Consider the following 21,053-nt stretch of genomic DNA (forward strand, 5'->3'; position numbering starts at 1 on the left):
GAAACATGCTAGTGCCTAGTGACCTCTTCCACTGGCGTATCCAATGCCATAGAAATGATTCACCATAAGCATGAAGTATAGATACATTATGGATTCACGCACCAACTCAAGTCATCACAAAACCGCCAAGGCTCATTGTTGCAAGTTGCGGAAACTGAAAACCGTGGCTGTACTCAGGACATGGTAAGCCATAAAATACTCCATGTACTATGTGACTGCCATCCTTATACTGTATGGTCTACGAAGGTATATTGTTCTAGAATTTATTTTCCCTTAATATCTACTCCCTCCGTCCCAAAATTAGTGTAAAGTTGAGTCACTTATTTTGGGACGGAGAGAGTACATAAGAATTGCCCCAACCCAACAAAGCTTCATCTTCCACCAGAAGAGCACTTGCACCATTTCCTTGCTAAACTACATTGACCATCCCAAACCTATACCAACAAAATTTCAAACCTGCAGGTAAAGAGCATGATCAAGAACCTGTACCAACAAAAATCTCAAACCTGCACAATCATGTTTTCAGAGCAAAAAGCCGAAGCAAATAAAGCAACATTTACATGAATGCAATGCTCTTACTTACACATACAAAATTGTACTCCCTCGGTCCCATAATGTGAGGAAGTAACATACATGAATGCAATACAAACATACATGAAAGCAAGATTTACATGAATGCAATGCTCTTACTTACACATGCAATGCTCGACCTGGAGTTCTCTAAGCCGTCAGCGGCTGGGATGAGAAGAATGCGGAGTGGCTGCAGACGCGCCTACACTACCTGCAGCGCGCGAAAAGATGCGAGGAAGTGTCAGCGTCGGTACCCCTCATACTTGGCCATCCGTTTTTGTCGGGATCGGGTCGATCTCACCGACCAGAAGCAGGACATGAGTAGCAGCTGCATCATTGGGATAGTGTCCAGGCAGTTAGCCGTGCCGAACATCTTGTGATACATCTCCACTCACGCCTGAACAAGATCGACTACTGCCACCACCACAGATTGGAGGAGCTCTTCTACAACACGCTGACACTTGTCCAGCCGGAGACAATATCCTACATCTCTCTCCCCATGACAACGACCACCACCGCCGACAACTCTTTCCCTTGGTCTGTTCCTGACTTCCTGTCAGCATGCATGGTCCATGAGGGCAGGGTCCTCACGTCAGCTTCGATCGAGATGAACCGGACGGGACATCATCACCAGGACCGCCTGCTCAGCGCTGCCCGTGAGGGGTTCCTCCTGTTGGGAATAAGCCGCGACGGAGCACAGTGGCGACCGGCGTCGGTTGCGCTAGGTTGGATCCGTGGCGGTGCGACCGGCGTCGGTGCGCCAGGTCGAGTCCGCGGGCTGGGTGTCAACGAACCGAACGAGCGCCAAGACCATGTTCAAACCTCAAGCCGGCCCAGAAGACAGCCTCGCCCACCGGCTCGGCTCGCCGGCCCAGAATGGGCCCGTTAAGAGTTGTACTTATATCTGTAAATGATAAGATTCGAGTGGCGGCTGGCAAACGGCTAGGTAGCGTGTGCGTGCGAGCTTGTAAGGAGGGTCTCCTCTCCTTCTTCCCCCAAACATCCCTCCTGAATTCGAATTCGCCATGAAATTGGAGATGAATCCTTGAGATGCCCTAACACTGGGTCACGGCCGTAGGCGGGCGTGCGTGTGTGTGCTCATGGCGTGCGTGTGTGGCGTGGTGGTGTGAGTTAGCTAGCTAGGTGGTTAGCAGGCTGTTAGCAGCAACCGGTGGAGCTGGCCGCGTCGTGCGCGTGCCGGGCGGATCAATTGCATGCATCGGAGATAGCTATGCGTTCGTGCGTACGTGCGCATGGGAACGTTGGCGCTGCGCTGCTGTGGACTACAAAGCCGCGGCACGAGTGTGTGTTTGTACGGATAGTTTGTGCTCTGGAAAGAAAGCGGCTGTACGTGCGGCCGGGGCGTTCGTGGCCGCAAAACCAACACCTGTGTGTCTCTCTTCTTCTTCTACCTCCAGTCTACCTCCAGTCCGGTGAGAGAGTGCTCCCCAACACCTCCTTGGTAGTGTCCTCTTCTGACGACACGTACAACACATGTTCCGGCCAACGGTGAGAATCAAATCAGCTGGCTACTGTTCTGTACGTGTGTGTTTTGTGCCGGAGCAGAGAGAATCGAGCAAGAGATCATGTTGCTTCAAATCAGTTGTCTCATGTAGCGTTTGGCCCAAAGCCTCCTACACATTGGGTTACCCTAGCTGACTATGTTTGTATATCAAAATCCATGTGCTTCTGTAAGGCCTTAAGAAATCAAGAAATTCATTCACGTAGCACGGCTTTGCCGTTGGCATAGTTCCGAGCTATACCGTCGGCATATGGTTGCCACGTTCAGTGGCGGATCCAGGATTTGAAAATTGGCTGTTCAAAAAATGTTTTTTTTTGCAGTGCAATATCTAAAAGGTTCATGTAGCTAGTAAGAACTTTTTTCCAAAGAATAATGACAGTACCCTATAGAAAAAAGTAAAAAAATGAAGATTATTTTCTACACAATCATAAAATATGTCATGGCCAAAAACAAGGCGTCATTAAAACCATAGTTCATGTAGGGTTGGTGACAGTAATAGGGTGTTAATGCAACTTACGAGACGGTGAAAAAGCATCGATGGTAATTGGTATTAAGGAAATCAAGATATTCGTGATTGTTGGACCGAAGGTTTGAGAGCAGTTTATATGAATCTGAGATGATGTTTATTGCACAAACCACACCACTTTTTATACATGCATCTAGTATAAATCATATATAAAAATCTCTTGCCAAAATATTTGGGTGTACAGATGTACACCCTTGACCCCATATGGATCCACCCCTGGCCACGTGGGGCTCGCAGATGCTTCTTTGCCGACGGCCGTACAAAAACCGTCAGCATATATGACTATGCCGACGGCCCCTCTGGAATACGCCGACATATTCTACGGCGACGAGGCTATGCTGACGGCTGCCGACGGTTTCTCGCCTATACTGACGGCCTGAGGCTGTTGGCATAGCTTGTCATTCCGGTAGCTTCTGTAAAACATCAAAGATCATCGGTCTAACACATCAAAAGCGGACAACAGGAGGATGAGAATGGAAACAATGGATAGTGGACATACTAGTCGACGCTCAAGCGACGACGACGGCGACCAGTATAGGGAGGCGCGAAATCGTGTGGTAATGGGTACCCCTAGAGCCCAGAGCCCTGGAATCGAGAGACTGTCCTCTCTCCATGGGCTGGGCAGCGATTGAAGGGGCAGATCTTCGAGACCTTGGAGGCGGATGTAGAGTGCAGCAGTGGCGGCGCAAGAACCCGATGTGTTGTTGGGGACACGATATCTTCTCTGAGCACGGCGTCCATGGGCGACGGGACCCTGCTCCTCGTCTTCCCCGGCTTATCGTACACCGGGGAACTCGTACGCTGCGCGTTCGCCCGGAGGCGACGGCGCCATCCTGCGTCGCGGCGCCCTCCACGACCACGTCTTCTCCTAGCACGGCGACCAGGTGCTGCCCATGGGTGACGCGACCATCCTCCTCGTCTTCTTCGACCGGTCGGGCGCCCAGGAACTCGTCCGCTGCACATGACCTATCAGTTGAAGGACAGGTTCAGTTTTTATGTCACTAGCTCAGCACTGATGATGATTCACCTTGTTTAGCTCAATCCATATGATGCATTTTTTTGTATGATTCATTTTCCCAGTCATTCATGGATTGCAGGAACTTTTTTACTTTGATGTGATGCTAATTGACCAATTTTCCATGGCAATTTTTAGAAATTATAGTTGATGGCAAGTCAAATATGTTTTTGCCATGTAAACACAAAATATGTTGCCATGTCGCCTCAACTTTTGCTGCTATCCAAAATCTAAATTATTTCTTACCATGGCAAAACATCATAATATGTTGCCATGTCGAAATCATGTTTCCATTTCCATGCCAAGAAAACATAATATGTTTTGCCATATTTCTAAAGCTGCTTGTACTATTTCCATGGCAATTTATAGATGTTCTCAATAAACTGTGGAAATTCTTTTGTAAAAATGCCATGACAATTTTTGTATATTCGACGTGGCAATTTTCTGAAATTAATGTTAGCTAGAACTTGGCAGCTTGTTTGATTTTTGTGCTTTTTGTATTGTTCCGGCAATCACAATTTGGAAAACAACTTTGTTCTACAACATGGAAAGAGTGTATGTCAGTAGCTTTTCAATCAGCTCATCTTTCTTCTGCTTGTATGCATGACAACAGCTCCTTGAACCAAACAATTTGGCATTCGCATTCTTTTATGGGAGAAGTATATTTTTCCATCCCTTAACTCTTTCGAAAGTATAGAAATTGTCCTTCAACTTCAAAACCAGTCAAACTTAGTTTCTCAATTTCTCAAACCAGATAATTTTAGTCCCTCAACTTTTTAAACCAGATAACTTCGGTCCCTCATACCGTTTAGGGTGGTTTACGTCTAATATGGACACGATTTTGACTAAAAACTTGACACGTTGTTCGGGTTTGTTCAGCGCCATGCTTAGTGGGGAGCATGATCAGCCCTGCCATTGCTGGGTCGGTGTTCATCGTCTTGTACTGTAGGAAGAGGGAGGCGTCCCTGTGCAGCGGCCACAGGACGCTGGGGCACCTTGTCCCCGACGACCAGGCGTCGGAGTTGCATGTGACATGGTGCTGGTGATGCTCAGCCTTGTGGAGCTGCCAGCAAGCAAGCACGGCCGTGCACGTCCTGCACCTGTACGACACTGCGCGAAAGCACGCCCGCGCAGATATCGGCGGCGTCAAGTGCTACGCGATAGTCTGTGCGTGCTCTCGCCGATGCTCGTTGCCTTCTCGCCGCTGGTCAGTGCGAACCATGGGACCTTCTGCTCCTTTTCCAAGCGCGCCCGCAGATGCCGCCTTCGACCAGGACTCGTGGATGCGGCGCGTCGGCGACAATGACCGTGACCAAGCCGCGTTCGCTGCCGTCTGTAGACTGTGGCGTCGCGTGTCGAGCACCACCAGCACGGCTCAACCGCAACTCCTCGTGCGTGTGTTAGTCGCATGTTCTCGCCGGAAAGGGGTCAACATCATGTACATACGTGCGTGTCTTGCCGGCGATCATCTAATTAGATTTCACGTGAGCATCCAAAGCCAGCTTTGCTGGTACGTAAAGCTCGACCGCCATAGCGCCTGCTCCCCTGCCCGTGCTGGCCGCATGACCTGGATGGCGAGCATGGGGAAGGCCAGCACCCCGTGAGCCAGGCCACCATGGCCGAGCATGTACACGACATACAGTGCAGTCGCTGTTCGTGGTGTGGCAGTCTAGCCCGGACGACGTGTCATGTTTTTAGTCAAAACCGTGTCCACGTCGAATGAAAACCACTTAAAGTGGTACAAGGGACCAAACTTATCCAGTTTAACAAGTTAAGGGACTAAGGTTTGCCGGTTTTAAAGTCGATGGACAATTGCTATACTTCCGAAAAAGTTGAGGGACAAAAAATATACTTCTCCCTTCTTTTATAGAGACCATATGTGTTTATTAAATAGTTTCACCCTGGCAAAGATAGAGCACATTTTGTCATGGCAAATCAAACTAAAATTTGCCATGTGCATAAAACTATTCTTGCCATGGCAAAAAATAGAGTTAACTTTGCCATGGCAAATCAAGTTAAAATTTGCCATGTGAAATAAAAGTATTGTTTTGCCATGGCAAATTAAACTAAAACTTGCCATGTTAATAAAAGTATTTTTTGCCATGGCAAAGATTTTTTTTACCATGTGAATAAAAGTATGTTTTTGCCAAAGATTTTTTTTTACCATGTGAATAAAAGTATGTTTTTGCCATGGCAAAAATAGAGTAAATTTTTCCATGGCAAATCAAACTAAAATTTGCCATGACAAATTAAACTAAAATTTACAATGGCAAAAATAGAGTAAATTTTTTCCATTGCAAATTAAACTAAAACTTGCCATGTGAATAAAAGTATTTTTGCCATGGCAAAATAGAGTAATTTTTGCCATGGCAAATTAATCTAAAATTTCCCATGTGAATAAAAGTATTTTTGTCCTGTAGTTTTCGCCATGGCAAAAATAGAGCAAATTTTGCCATGGCAAATTAAACTAAAATTTGCCATGCGAATAAAAGTGTTTTTGCCATGGCAAATTAAACTAAAAGTTGTCATTTCAATAAAAGTATTTTTTGCCATGGCAAATTAAACTAAAATTTTCCATGTGAGTAAAAAGTATTTTTGCCATGGCAAAAATAGAGTAATTTTTGCCATGGCAAATTAAACTAAAAATTGCCATGAGAATAAAAGTATTTTTTGCCATGAAAAAAATAGAGTAAATTTTTCCATGGCAAATTAAACTAATTTTTTCCATGTGAATAATAGCATCTTTGTCATGAAAGAGTAGTGTAAATTTTGCCATGGCATTTGTCTATTTTTGATTTGCTAGTCTATGTGTAATTGCTAGCTTTTTAATCCCTGGGGTCTCGGTGTGCTTGCGCTGGGCCTTTTTTCTGGCCCACTTTCTTTAACCTGGACCTATCGACAAGGTTGCTCGTGAAGGGATTCTCAAAAAAAGAAAAAAGGTTTCTCCTGAAGGAGGGGTTCGGGCTGGAGCGTTTCCGCATCGAACGATTTTGTTCGGTAGATCGCCCTCCCAGATCGAACGTTTGGTTCAGCCTGGCACCTGCCCAGACCGAACGTTCGGTCCTTATCGAGGTTCTTTCTTTTTTATGCGGGAGGGGCTGGAAGAAAACTGGTGCTAATGGATGCTATCGATCCATGGGAGCTAAGTAAACAAACGAAAGAACGATGACTCCCGTTTAGGAGTGCAGACACAAGAGATAAACATAAGGATATATATATATATATATATATATATATATATATATATATATATATATATTGCCAACTAAATCTATGATGGGTTTTTTTTGCGAGAGAATGAGATTTTTATTGCTTAACCTTGAGGATTACAATCATGGTGGTGTAGCAATTCAACCTCATTTGGTCAGATCTAAGCCAAACAGTCATGCGCATGTGATGATGCCCCATCTGAGCTAAGCAATGATGAGCAACATCTTCTATATCTAAATAGCTAGTCCCCACTAAGATATTTTTCTCAACATGCAAGCATACCACCTCATCATTCAACATGCATAGAAAAAGGCTCACCTCAACATGCAACTATGCATATTAAAAATCCACTTTGAAATGCAAACATGCATGCATGTACAATGCCATTCTATTATGCTATTTACATTTAATTTTGATATACTTTCGTCAATTATTTTTTCAAATATTCATGTTCCATAACTAAAACCTCATTGAAATATTGCAAAATATTCCTGCAACAACGTGCGGGGCATCATCTAGTTATTACAACCACGACGCACATGGATGACCAAAAATTCTCTACCCTGCGCGAGTAAACTCTTTATTTCGCCGATGATGGCCGCCGTTGGTGATCGGTCACTCTCCATCTGCTTGATCATGTTGACTACCACTTGAGAATCTGACTCGACGATGAATGGCTTGACGCTCCACTCATAGGCCAGGGCAATTCCTTTCATGCACGCCGCCAGTTCCACTTCAACCAGGCTAGTACAATTATGCAGGTGGCGGCTCGACGCAAAGACGATTGCTCCATCCTCATCACGAAGAATCATGCCAGCAACCACCTGTGCTCGTCTCCATAGCGAAAGCACCATCCACATTGAGCTTGTTCCACCCATTTGGAGGCTTGGTCCACCGATCCGATGGTCTTCCACTAATCTGAGCATGCAGCTACTTGTGTGCTTGCCTTCTCCTGCTCATGAGTTCGGCCTGGGTATCCAAGGGTCTCACCAAACCCGGATGGGCTTGCCATTCCCTACTCGCCCAATGAGTCTTTTCCGAAGTAACTCCAAGCCATATTGTGTCGCATGCCATGAGGATGAAGCGTTGCATGCAAAAACCATATCAACCGGCGAGCCGTTAGGGTAGTACCTTGCCTTGAGCACCGTGGCACAAAGAGAGTCCGATCGCTCCAAGAGTCGCCACGCTTGCCGTGCCAGCAAGGCCTGATCAAATAGCCTGAAATCTATGATGAACCATTAGGCTGGTCATAGTGAGGAGTAATTTAGACTAGTGTTATGCATATGTCACTAGTCTAAGCTATTATCTTCATAATGCAAAGTAACATACTAGTAGTATCATAGATGCCTTCATTTATTAACTCGTAGACTCATCTTGTCTTGGAAAGTGTTATGTTACAGTAACATATTATGTTACCACCTCTCATTAATTGCTTGCCACATAAGCAGAATTTTCTCAAAATGCGCTATATTACTAGCTAAGTTACTCTCACTATGACTAGCCTTAAACAAAGACACATTAAAGTTCATGGAGAGTAGATTACAACCGACCTATTCATGCATGGATTGACCAACATCGGGACCAATTATTTTGTAAACTGCACTGGCATAAATTAGTCATGTCATAGATAGCATATGTCAATTGGTGAATAATAGATGACATATCCTTGGAAACTTATTCTCTTGGTCCCAAACAGATGGATGCTTGTCGCCGTGGTACGTAATAATTACTTATAAATTAATAGTTTACTTGCTCGCCGTAAACAGTGCTTCTCAATCTTCCTACTCCCTTCGTCTAGTGAAAAGTGTGCATATAATTTTTTTAGGACAAATTATGGAGTGAAATATAAAAAAAAGTAATTGGAAAGGTGCAAGCCATCATTACTCTCCCAACCCCCAATGAGCCAAGTGCATATACTCTCTCCATTCCTTTATTTTAGAAAAGGAGGATGCACCCCCAACCTCTGCATCTGGACGATGCATACGGCCACTTTATTAATTATTAAGCACAAAAAACCTTATAAAATAGTACATCAGTAAGCCTGAAGCCACCATCTAGGCAACATCTGTCGCTACTCCTACCCTCTTAATGCAGTGGTGCCGAATGTCCGAGCCTAATACCAAACAGACATCGCACCAAATCCTAACATCTAATGCCGGATGCCCCATCCTAGCCACAAACCGGGACTGGGTCACACGCCGGTCCGGCGCACTCACCGAGGCTGCCGTCGCCTTCTTCCACCGATCCATCTCCAGAGCAGGTACTGACGCACAGACCTTGCCAGGCCTGCCGTCGATGCCACCATGGCGCCAGACAGCTCGACCACCCTACACTCGTCCATCCAGCCGCATCAGTCGTCGATATGCAGCTGCACCATGCCGCCACCACTCGTCGTCAATGACACGGTAGATACAACGCCGCACCACCTGGCAACCTCCACACCATCGCCACTGCTGGAGCTACTCAGAGCCTGTTAGACGATAGGCTTGTAAAGGTCGTGACAACTTGTAACATTATTGTGTGGGTGTATCTTGTTGTAACTAGGCCGGTGGTTAGGCTAGGATGATCTTTATCTCCTTATCTTGTGTATGACTTGGAGTAGAGGTCAAGACTCATAACCACCGGCCAAACCCTATAATCCTATGCTATATAACACGTACGCGTCCCTGCTAGAGAGATATACGCTTCCACCAATTCTTTCATGGTAATCAAAGCAGGCCTCGACATCATCCATGGCAAGCTCTTCCACTTCCTTCCCCTCCTCTCCATTTGTGCACGCCGCAACAGAGGAACTTATGAGAGGGAACGAAGCTCTATGGCGCGCCACCGTCCTGTCGGCGATCAGGGGGGCTCGGATGGCGGAGTTCCTCGACGTCGAGCAGGTGGTGCCGCCCCAGACCATTGAGGCCACCAGCGACGATGGCAAGACCAAGTCCAAAGCTCCCAACCCGGAGTTTTCCACGTGGTATGCGAGGGATCAACAGGTGTTCTCCTATCTGCTGACCTCGCTCCTGCGTGAGAGGGCAATTCAGGTGGCTACGTGCCACACCGCAGCCGAGCTGTGGAACACGGTGCAAGGCATGCTGGCCTCACACACGCGTGCAAGGACGGTCAACGTCCGGATCGCGTTGGCGAACCTCCAGAAGGGCAACAACAGCATCACTGATTACGTTGGTAAGATTAGAGCTTTGTGTGATGAACTAATGGCTTCAGGGAAGAAGGTTGATGAAGAAGATGTCGTTTCCCACATCCTCGCTGGACTGGATGAGGAGTTCGACCCGGTGGTCTCGGCCATGTGCTCCAGGGTCGAACCAGTCACCGTCTCGGAGCTGTACTCACAGCTGCTGAGCTTCGAGACTCGCATGAGTCTGCACGGCGGATCCCCTTAGTCATCTGCAAACGCCGCGACTCGCGGCCGCTTCAACAAGAACAATGGCGACGGTGGTGACCGTGGCCGGAACTTCCCCAACAACAGGCTGGCGGCGGTGGTGACCGCGCCCGCCGCAACTTCCCCAAGTCACCCAACCCACCAAACCGTGGGAACGGGGGCAACAGCGGCAACGGTGGCGGCAGTGGGAACTACTCCAACAATCCCTCTGCCAAGCCGGCATGTCAGATCTGCGGCAAGATAGGGCACCTGGCATGGAAATGCTGGAAGCGCTATGACTCCTCGTACCAAGGGGGAGAGGAGCGCTTGGCAAACATGGCGGCTCCTCAGTACGGAGTCGACACCAACTGGTACCTGGACAGTGGTGCTACAAACCACATCACAGGTGACCTAGAGAAGCTCACGGTTCGAGACCGGTACACTGGAGAAGATCAGATACACACGGCGAGTGGTTCATGTATGACTATAGCCCATATTGGTCAATCTCATATTTCTACCCCCGAACGTGATCTTCTCCTTAATGATGTCTTACATGTGCCCGAGGCAGACAAGAGTCTTATCTCTGCTAGCCGTCTTGCCATTGACAACGATACATTTGTTGAAATTCACCCTCATTCTTTTTTTGTAAAGGATCGGGGATCGAAGAGAGTTCTGCTGCAAGGCAGGGGTAGGAGAGGATTATACCCTGTCAAACACATGGAACGAGGAGCCAAGAAGCATGTGCTCAGTGCCACCCCCTCATCGGATAGGTGGCACCGGCGCCTAGGGCATCCTTCATCTTCTATTGTTAGCAAAATAATTAGCCACAATAAGCTTCCATGTGTTAAGTTAGTTGATGAATTTGTTTGTGATTCCTGTCAACGAGGCAAAAGCCATCAGTTGCCTTATCCAAAATCAATAAGTGAATCAAAATTTCCTTTGGAACTTATCTTTTCTGATGTGTGGGGACCAGCAGTTGAATCCGTAGGTAGGAAGAAATACTATGTGAGCTTCATCGATGATTTCAGTAAGTTCACATGGATCTACCTAATCAAACATAAGTCAGAAGTTTTTCAAAAATTTCATGACTTCCAAAACCTTGTTGAGAGACAATTTGATCGTAAAATTCTTGCCCTCCAAACCGACTGGGGTGGAGAATATGTGAAACTAAATTCCTTTTTCACTAAGGTTGGCATATCTCATCATGTTTCTTGTCCCCACGCACACCAGCAAAACGGGTCAGCAGAACGTAAACATCGACATATTGTCAAGGTTGGACTCTCTCTTCTAGCCCAAGCATGCATGCCTCTAAAATTTTGGGACGAGGCCTTCATTGCAGCTACCTATCTCATCAACAGACTACCAAGTAAAGTTATCAACTTTCAAACACCTCTTGAAAAGTTATGCCACGAGAAACCCAACTACTCATCTCTACGTGTCTTTGGGTGCGCTTGTTGGCCGAACTTACGTCCATACAACGCCCATAAACTCGAATTCCGTTCGAAACAGTGTGCCTTTTTAGGCTACAGTAATCTTCACAAGGGGTTTAAGTGTCTTGACATATCCACCAGACGAGTTTTTATATCTCTAGAGATGTAGTCTTTGATGAGGCAGTGTTTCCCTTCGCCACCTTGCACCCAAACGCCGGTGCTCACCTTCGGGCCGAAATCCTTCTTTTGTCTCCAGAGCTTTTAAATCCAACTGATCACGGGGGAGAAAAATGTGTAGATGATCATTTGGCTAATAGTTATCCTGATGCTACTAATGGGAGCAGTCAAAAAATTGTTGTTCCGCCGTATGATTTTATGCAGAACCAGATTTGCACTGGCGCTGGACACGAGGACGATCTGGCTGACAGCGCTGATCCCGAGAGATTCGGTGCAGGCGGGCCTCCTGCTGCTGGTGCGGATCCCAGGGCTGATCCTCTGACGCCGTCAGGTGCCAGCCCACCCGCGCACGACACGCCACCAGATGCAGTGGAGCGGTCGAGCGGGGCCTCGCGCGGGGCTGACCTGCAGTTGTCGCCACGCAACAGCTGGCACGAGTCGGCTGGCTGCGGGACACCCGACGCGCGACACAATGATGAAGCCGACAGCGTCCCGCGGGTCCCCGGCCAAGTGTCGCCTCCTCATGGGGCACCCTCCTCTGCCCCACGTGTGGTGGATCCGAGGACGGGGGACTGCGCGTCTGCTGAAGGGGATTCGCCTGCGACGGTACGAGGTGGATCTCCTGTGCATGCTGCTGGATCTTCTGCGGCAACAACTCAACCCAATACTACAACCACACGGGTGTCTCGGTCACAATGAGGTATTACAAAACCATTGATGCCCAAAGATGGGACAGTCAGGTATAACAAGAACTTTAAGTTTACGGGCTTTGCTGCTACTGGTGAGCCAGAGAATGTGCTAGAAGCTTTACGCAATGAAAAATGGAAGAATGCTATGAATAGTGAATTTGATGCACTAATGAAAAATCAGACTTGGCATCTAGTTCCTTATAAGCCAGGGAGGAATATTATAGATTGCAAGTGGGTGTATAAAATTAAAAAGAAAGCTGATGGAACAATAGATAGGTACAAGGCTAGGTTAGTAGCTAAAGGTTTTAAACAACGCTACGACATTGATTATGAGGACACCTTTAGTCCAGTTGTAAAAGCTGCTACTATTAGACTTGTTCTATCTATTGCTGTTTCCAGGGGATGGAGTCTTCGCCAATTGGATGTACAGAATGCGTTCTTACATGGCATTCTCGAGGAAGAGGTATATATGCGACAGCCACCTGGTTTTGAGGATGGCTCCAAACTGCATCATGTGTGTAAATTGGACAAGGCTTTATATGGTTTGAAACAAGCACCCAGAGCATGGTACTCAAGGTTGAGCTTGAAACTGCAACAATTTGGCTTCCGTACATCAAAAGGAGATACTTCTCTGTTTTTCTTCAGGAAAGGAAAGGTGATCATGTTTATGTTGAAGAACTGCTAAAGAACTTAAAAAGTGACTTTGCACTCAAAGATTTGGGAGAGCTTCATTACTTCCTAGGTATTGAAGTAAAGAAGATAAAAGATGGCATCTTGCTCACACAAGAAAAGTATGCCTTGGACATACTAAAGCGTGTGGGAATGAAGGATTGTAAACTGTCAAGCACACCTATGTCAACCACAGAAAAACTATCACTATATGAAGGGAAATTGTTAAGTCCAGAAGAGGGAACCAGGTATCGAAGCATAGTTGGGGCACTTCAATATCTAACACTGACAAGACCTGATATATCCTTTTCTGTCAACAAGGTTTGTCAGTTTCTGCATACACCTACCTCTTCTCATTGGACAGCTGTAAAAAGAATATTGAGATATATTCAAGGTAGTACTGGAATTGGACTAACAATATGTAAGTCTCCCTCAACAACAGTGAGTGCCTTTTCTGATGCAGACTGTGAAGGAAATAAGCCCTAGAGGCAATAATAAAGTTATTATTTATTTCCTTATAATCATGATAAATGTTTATTATTCATGCTAGAATTGTATTAACCGAAAACATAATACATGTGTGAATACATAGACAAACAAAGTGTCACTAGTATGCCTCTACTTGACTAGCTCGTTAATCAAAGATGGTTATGTTTCCTGACCATGAACAATGAGTTGTTATTTGATTAACGAGGTCACATCATTAGTTGAATGATCTGATTGACATGACCCATTCCATTAGCTTAGCACCCGATCGTTTAGTATGTTGCTATTGCTTTCTTCATGACTTATACATGTTCCTATGACTATGAGATTATGCAACTCCCGTTTGCCGGAGGAACACTTTGGGTGCTACCAAACGTCACAACGTGACTGGGTGATTATAAAGGAGCATTACAGGTGTCTCCAAAGGTAGATGTTGGGTTGGCGTATTTCGAGATTAGGATTTGTCACTCCGATTGTCGGAGAGGTATCTCTGGGCCCTCTCGGTAATACACATCACATAAGCCTTGCAAGCATTACAACTAATATGTTAGTTGTGAGATGATGTATTACGGAACGAGTAAAGAGACTTGCCGGTAATGAGATTGAACTAGGTATTGGATACCGACGATCGAATCTCGGGTAAGTAACATACCGATGACAAAGGGAACAACGTATGTTGTTATGCGGTCTGACCGATAAAGATCTTCGTAGAATATGTAGGAGCCAATATGGGCATCCAGGTCCCACTATTGGTTATTGACCGGAGACGTGTCTCGGTCATGTCTACATTGTTCTCGAACCCGTAGGGTCCGCACGCTTAAGGTTACGATGACAGTTATATTATGAGTTTATGCATTTTGATGTACCGAAGGTTGTTCGGAGTCCCGGATGTGATCACGGACATGACGAGGAGTCTCGAAATGGTCGAGACGTAAAGATTGATATATTGGAAGCCTATGTTTGGATATCGGAAGTGTTCCGGGTGAAATCGGGATTTTACCGGGTTACCGGGTGGTTACCGGAACCCCCCCCGGGAGCCATATGGGCCTTATTGGGCTTTAGTGGAAAGGTGAAAGGGGCTGCCCATGGTGGGCTGCGCGCCTCCCCCCTCCCCTAGTCCTACTAGGACTAGGAGAGGTGGCCGGCCACCCCTCTCCCTCTTTCCCCCTTGGGAATCCTAGTTGGAATAGGATTGGGGGGGGAGTCCTACTCCCGGTAGGAGTAGGACTCCTCCTGCGCCCTCCTCCTGGCCGGCGCACCTCTCCCCCTTGGCTCCTTTATATACGGAGGCAGGGGGCACCTCTAGACACACAAGTTGATCCACGCGATCTATTCCTTAGCCGTGTGCGGTGCCCCCTGCCACCATATTCCTCGATAATACTGTAGCGGAGTTTAGGCGAAGCCCTGCTGCTGTAGTTCATCAAGATCATCACCATGCCGTCGTGCTGACGGAACTCTTCCCCGACACTTTGCTGGATCGGAGTCCGGGGATCATCATCGAGCTGAACGTGTGCTCGAACTCGGAGGTGCCGTAGTTTCGGTGCTTGATCGGTTGGATCGTGAAGACGTACGACTACTTCCTCTACATCGTGTCAGCGCTTCCGCAGTCGGTCTGCATTGGGTACGTAGACAACACTCTCCCCTCTCGTTGCTATGCATCACATGATCTTGCGTGTGCGTAGGAATTTTTTTGAAATTACTACGAAACCCAACAGTGGCATCCGAGCCAGGTTATTTATGTTGATGTTATATGCACGAGTAGAACACAAGTGAGTTATGGGCGATATAAGTCATACTGCCTACCAGCATGTCATACTTTGGTTCGGCGGCATTGTTGGACGAGACGACCCGGACCAACCTTACGCGTACGCTTACGCGAGACCGGTTTCCCCGACGTGCTTTGCACACAGGTGGCTTGCGGGCGACTGTCTCTCCAACTTTAGTTGAACCAAGTATGGCTACGCCCGGTCCTTGCGAAGGTTAAAACGGAGTATATTTGACAAACTATCGTTGTGGTTTTGATGCGTAGGTGAGATTGGTTCTTACTTAAGCCCGTAGCAGCCACGTAAAACTTGCAACAACAAAGTAGAGGACGTCTAACTTGTTTTTGCAGGGCATGTTGTGATGTGATATGGTCAAGGCATGATGCTGAATTTTATTGTATGAGATGATCATGTTTTGTAACCGAGTTATCGGCAACTGGCAGGAGCCATATGGTTGTCGCTTTATTGTATGCAATGCAATCACGATGTAATGCTTTACTTTATTACTAAACGGTAGTGATAGTCGTGGAAGCATAAGATTGGCGAGACGACAACGATGCTACGATGGAGATCAAGGTGTCGCGCCGGTGACGATGGTGATCATGACGGTGCTTCGGAGATGGAGATCACAAGCACAAGATGATGATGGCCATATCATATCACTTAAATTGATTGCATGTGATGTTTATCTTTTTATGCATCTTATCTTGCTTTGATTGACGGTAGCATTATAAGATGATCTCTCACTAAATTATCAAGAAGTGTTCTCCCTGAGTATGCACCGTTGCCAAAGTTCGTCGTGCCCAGACACCACGTGATGATCGGGTGTGATAAGCTCTACGTCCATCTACAACGGGTGCAAGCCAGTTTTTGCACAAGCAGAATACTCAGGTTAAACTTGACGAGCCTAGCATATGCAGATATGGCCTCGGAACACGGAGACCGAAAGGTCGAGCGTGAATCATATAGTAGATATGATCAACATAAACGATGTTCACCATTGAAAACTACTCCATCTCACGTGATGATCGGTTATGGTTTAGTTGATTTGGATCACGTAATCACTTAGAAGATTAGAGGGATGTCTATCTAAGTGGGAGTTCTTTAGTAATATGATTAATTGAACTTAAATTTATCATGAACTTAGTCCCTGATAGTATCTTGCTTGTTTATGTTGATTGTAGATAGATGGCTCGTGCTGTTGTTCCGTTGAATTTTAATGCGTTCCTTGAGAAAGCTAAGTTGAAAGATGATGGTAGCAATTACATGGACTGGGTCCGTAACTTGAGGATTATCCTCATTGCTGCTCAGAAGAATTACGTCCTGGAAGCACCGCTGGGTGCCAGGACTGCTGCTGGAGCAACACCAGATGTTATGAACGTCTGGCAGAGCAAAGCTGATGACTACTCGATAGTTCAGTGTGCCATGCTTTACGGCTTAGAATCGGGACTTCAACGACGTTTTGAACATCATGGAGCATATGAGATGTTCCAGGAGTTGAAGTTAATATTTCAAGCAAATGCCCGGATTGAGAGATATGAAGTCTCCAATAAGTTCTATAGCTGCAAGATGGAGGAGAACAGTTCTGTCAGTGAGCATATACTCAAAATGTCTGGGTATAATAATCACTTGATTCAACTGGGAGTTAATCTTCCGGATGATTGCGTCATTGACAGAATTCTCCAATCACTGCCACCAAGCTACAAGAGCTTCGTGATGAACTATAATATGCAAGGGATGAACAAGACTATTCCCGAGCTCTTCGCAATGCTGAAAGCTGCAGAGGTAGAAATCAAGAAGGAGCATCAAGTGTTGATGGTTAACAAGACCACTAGTTTCAAGAAAAAGGGCAAAGGGAAGAAGAAGGGGAACTTCAAGAAGAACGGCAAGCAAGTTGCTGCTCAAGAGAAGAAACCCAAGTCTGGACCTAAGCCTGAAACTGAGTGCTTCTACTGCAAGCAGACTGGTCACTGGAAGCGGAACTGCCCCAAGTATTTGGCGGATAAGAAGGCTGGCAAGGTGAACAAAGGTATATGTGATATACATGTTATTGATGTGTACCTTACTAGAGCTCGCAGTAGCACCTGGGTATTTGATACTGGTTCTGTTGCTAATATTTGCAACTCGAAACAGGGACTACGGAATAAGCGGGCACTGGCAAAGGACGAGGTGACGATGCGCGTGGGAAACGGTTCCAAAGTCGATGTGATCGTGGTCGGCACGCTACCTCTACATCTACCTTCGGGATTAATATTAGACCTAAATAATTGTTATTTGGTGCCAGCATTGAGCATGAACATCATATCTGGATCTTGTTTAATGCGAGACGGTTATTCATTTAAATCAGAGAATAATGGTTATTCTATTTATATGAGTAATATCTTTTATGGTCATGCATCCTTGAAGAGTGGTCTATTTTTATTGAATCTCGATAGTAGTAATACACATATTCATAATGTTGAAGCCAAAAGATGCAGAGTTGATAATGAAAGTGCAACTTATTTGTGGCACTGTCGTTTAGGTCATATCGGTGTAAAGCGCATGAAGAAACTCCATACTGATGGACTTTTGGAACCACTTGATTATGAATCACTTGGTACTTGCGAACCGTGCCTCATGGGCAAGATGACTAAAACACCGTTCTCCGGTACTATGGAGAGAGCAACAGATTTGTTGGAAATCATACATACCGATGTATGTGGTCCGATGAATATTGAGGCTCGTGGCGGATATCGTTATTTTCTCACCTTCACAGATGATTTAAGCAGATATGGATATATCTACTTAATGAAACATAAGTCTGAAATATTTGAAAAGTTCAAAGAATTTTAGAGTGAAGTTGAAAATCATCATAACAAGAAAATAAAGATTCTACGATCTGATCGTGGAGGAGAATATTTGAGTTACGAGTTTGGTGTACATTTGAAAAACCGTGGAATAGTTTCGCAACTCACGCCACCCGGAACACCACAGCGTAATGGTGTGTCCGAACGTCGTAATCGCACTTTACTAGATATGATGCGATCTATGATGTCTCTTACTGATTTACCGCTATCGTTTTGGGGTTATGCTCTAGAGACGGCTGCATTCACGTTAAATAGGGCACCATCAAAATCCGTTGAGACGACGCCTTATGAACTGTGGTTTGGCAAGAAACCAAAGTTGTCATTTCTTAAAGTTTGGGGTTGCGATGCTTATGTGAAAAAGCTTCAACCTGATAAGCTCGAACCCAAATCAGAGAAATGTGTCTTCATAGGATACCCAAAGGAAACTGTTGGGTACACCTTCTATCACAGATCCGAAGGCAAGACATTCGTTGCTAAGAATGGATCCTTTCTAGAGAAGGAGTTTCTCTCAAAAGAAGTGAGTGGGAGGAAAGTAGAACTTGACGAGGTAACTGTACCTGCTCCCTTACTGGAAAGTAGTTCATCACAGAAAACTGTTTCAGTGACACCTACACCAGTTAGTGAGGAAGCCAATGATAATGATCATGAAACTTCAGATCAAGATACTACTGAACCTCGTAGATCAACCAGAGTAAGATCCGCACCAGAGTGGTACGGTAATCCTGTTCTGGAAGTCATGCTACTAGATCATGATGAACCTACGAACTATGAAGAAGCGATGGTGAGCCCAGATTCCGCAAAGTGGCTTGAAGCCATGAAATCTGAGATGGGATCCATGTATGAGAACAAAGTATGGACTTTGGTTGACTTGCCCGATGATCGGCAAGCAATTGAGAATAAATGGATCTTTAAGAAGAAGACTGACGCTGATGGTAATGTTACTGTCTACAAAGCTCGACTTGTCGCAAAAGGTTTTCGGCAAGTTCAAGGGATTGACTACGATGAGACCTTCTCACCCGTAGCGATGCTTAAGTCCGTCCGAATCATGTTAGCGATTGCCGCATTTTATGATTATGAAATTTGGCAGATGGATGTCAAAACTGCATTCCTGAATGGATTTCTGGAAGAAGAGTTGTATATGATGCAACCGGAAGGTTTTGTCGATCCAAAGGGAGCTAACAAAGTGTGCAAGCTCCAGTGATCCATTTATGGACTGGTGCAAGCCTCTCGGAGTTGGAATAAACGTTTTGATAGTGTGATCAAAGCATTTGGTTTTATACAGACTTTCGGAGAAGCCTGTATTTACAAGAAAGTGAGTGGGAGCTCTGTAGCATTTCTGATATTATATGTGGATGACATATTGCTGATTGGAAATGATATAGAATTTCTGGATAGCATAAAGGGATACTTGAATAAAAGTTTTTCAATGAAAGACCTCGGTGAAGCTGCTTACATATTAGGCATTAAGATCTATAGAGATAGATCAAGACGCTTAATTGGACTTTCACAAAGCACATACCTTGACAAAATTTTGAAGAAGTTCAAAATGGATCAAGCAAAGAAAGGGTTCTTGCCTGTGTTACAAGGTGTGAAGTTGAGTAAGACTCAATGCCCGACCACTGCAGAAGATAGAGAGAATATGAAAGATGTTCCCTATGCATCAGCCATAGGATCTATCATGTATGCAATGCTGTGTACCAGACCTGATGTGTGCCTTGCTATAAGTTTAGCAGGGAGGTACCAAAGTAATCCAGGAGTGGATCACTGGACAGCGGTCAAGAACATCCTGAAATACCTGAAAAAGACTAAGGATATGTTTCTTGTATATGGAGGTGACAAAGAGCTCACCGTAAAAGGTTACGTTGATGCAAGCTTTGACACTGATCCGGACGATTCTAAATCGCAAACCGGATACGTGTTTACATTAAACGGTGGAGTTGTCAGTTGGTGCAGTTCTAAACAAAGCGTCGTAGCGGGATCTACATGTGAAGCGAAGTACATAGCTGCTTCGGAAGCAGCGAACGAAGGAGTCTGGATGAAGGAGTTCATATCCGATCTAGGTGTCATACCTAATGCATCGGGTCCAATGAAAATCTTTTGTGACAATACTGGTGCAATTGCCTTGGCAAAGGAATCCAGATTTCACAAAAGGACCAAACACATCAAGAGACGCTTCAACTCCATCCGGGATCTAGTCCAGGTGGGAGACATAGAGATTTGCAAGATACATACGGATCTGAATGTTGCAGACCCGTTGACTAAGCATCTTCCACAAGCAAAACATGATCAGCACCAAGGCTCCACGGGTGTTAGAATCATTACAGTGTAATCTAGATTATTGACTCTAGTGCAAGTGGGAGACTGAAGGAAATATGCCCTAGAGGCAATAATAAAGTTATTATTTATTTCCTTATAATCATGATAAATGTTTATTATTCATGCTAGAATTGTATTAACCGGAAACATAATACATGTGTGAATACATAGACAAACAAAGTGTCACTAGTATGCCTCTACTTGACTAGCTCGTTAATCAAAGATGGTTATGTTTCCTGACCATGAACAATGAGTTGTTATTTCATTAACGAGGTCACATCATTAGTTGAATGATCTGATTGACATGACCCATTCCATTAGCTTAGCACCCGATCGTTTAGTATGTTGCTATTGCTTTCTTCATGACTTATACATGTTCCTATGACTATGAGATTATGCAACTCCCGTTTGCCGGAGGAACACTTTGGGTGCTACCAAACGTCACAACGTGACTGGGTGATTATAAA

The 21,053-nt window shown here is 45.4% G+C and overlaps 1 pseudogene; it reads left to right on the forward strand.

Annotated features, from left to right (window-relative positions):
• The first annotated feature begins 10,061 nt into the window (after positions 1–10,061).
• On the forward strand, positions 10,062–10,200 carry LOC125541890 (small nucleolar RNA Z247; annotated as a pseudogene).
• Positions 10,201–21,053: the final 10,853 nt, after the last annotated feature.

The sequence above is a fragment of the Triticum urartu genome, chromosome 2A (assembly GCF_056163025.1).
Source record: "Triticum urartu cultivar PI428250 chromosome 2A, HENAU_Tu73, whole genome shotgun sequence".
Lineage (NCBI taxonomy): Eukaryota > Viridiplantae > Streptophyta > Magnoliopsida > Poales > Poaceae > Triticum > Triticum urartu.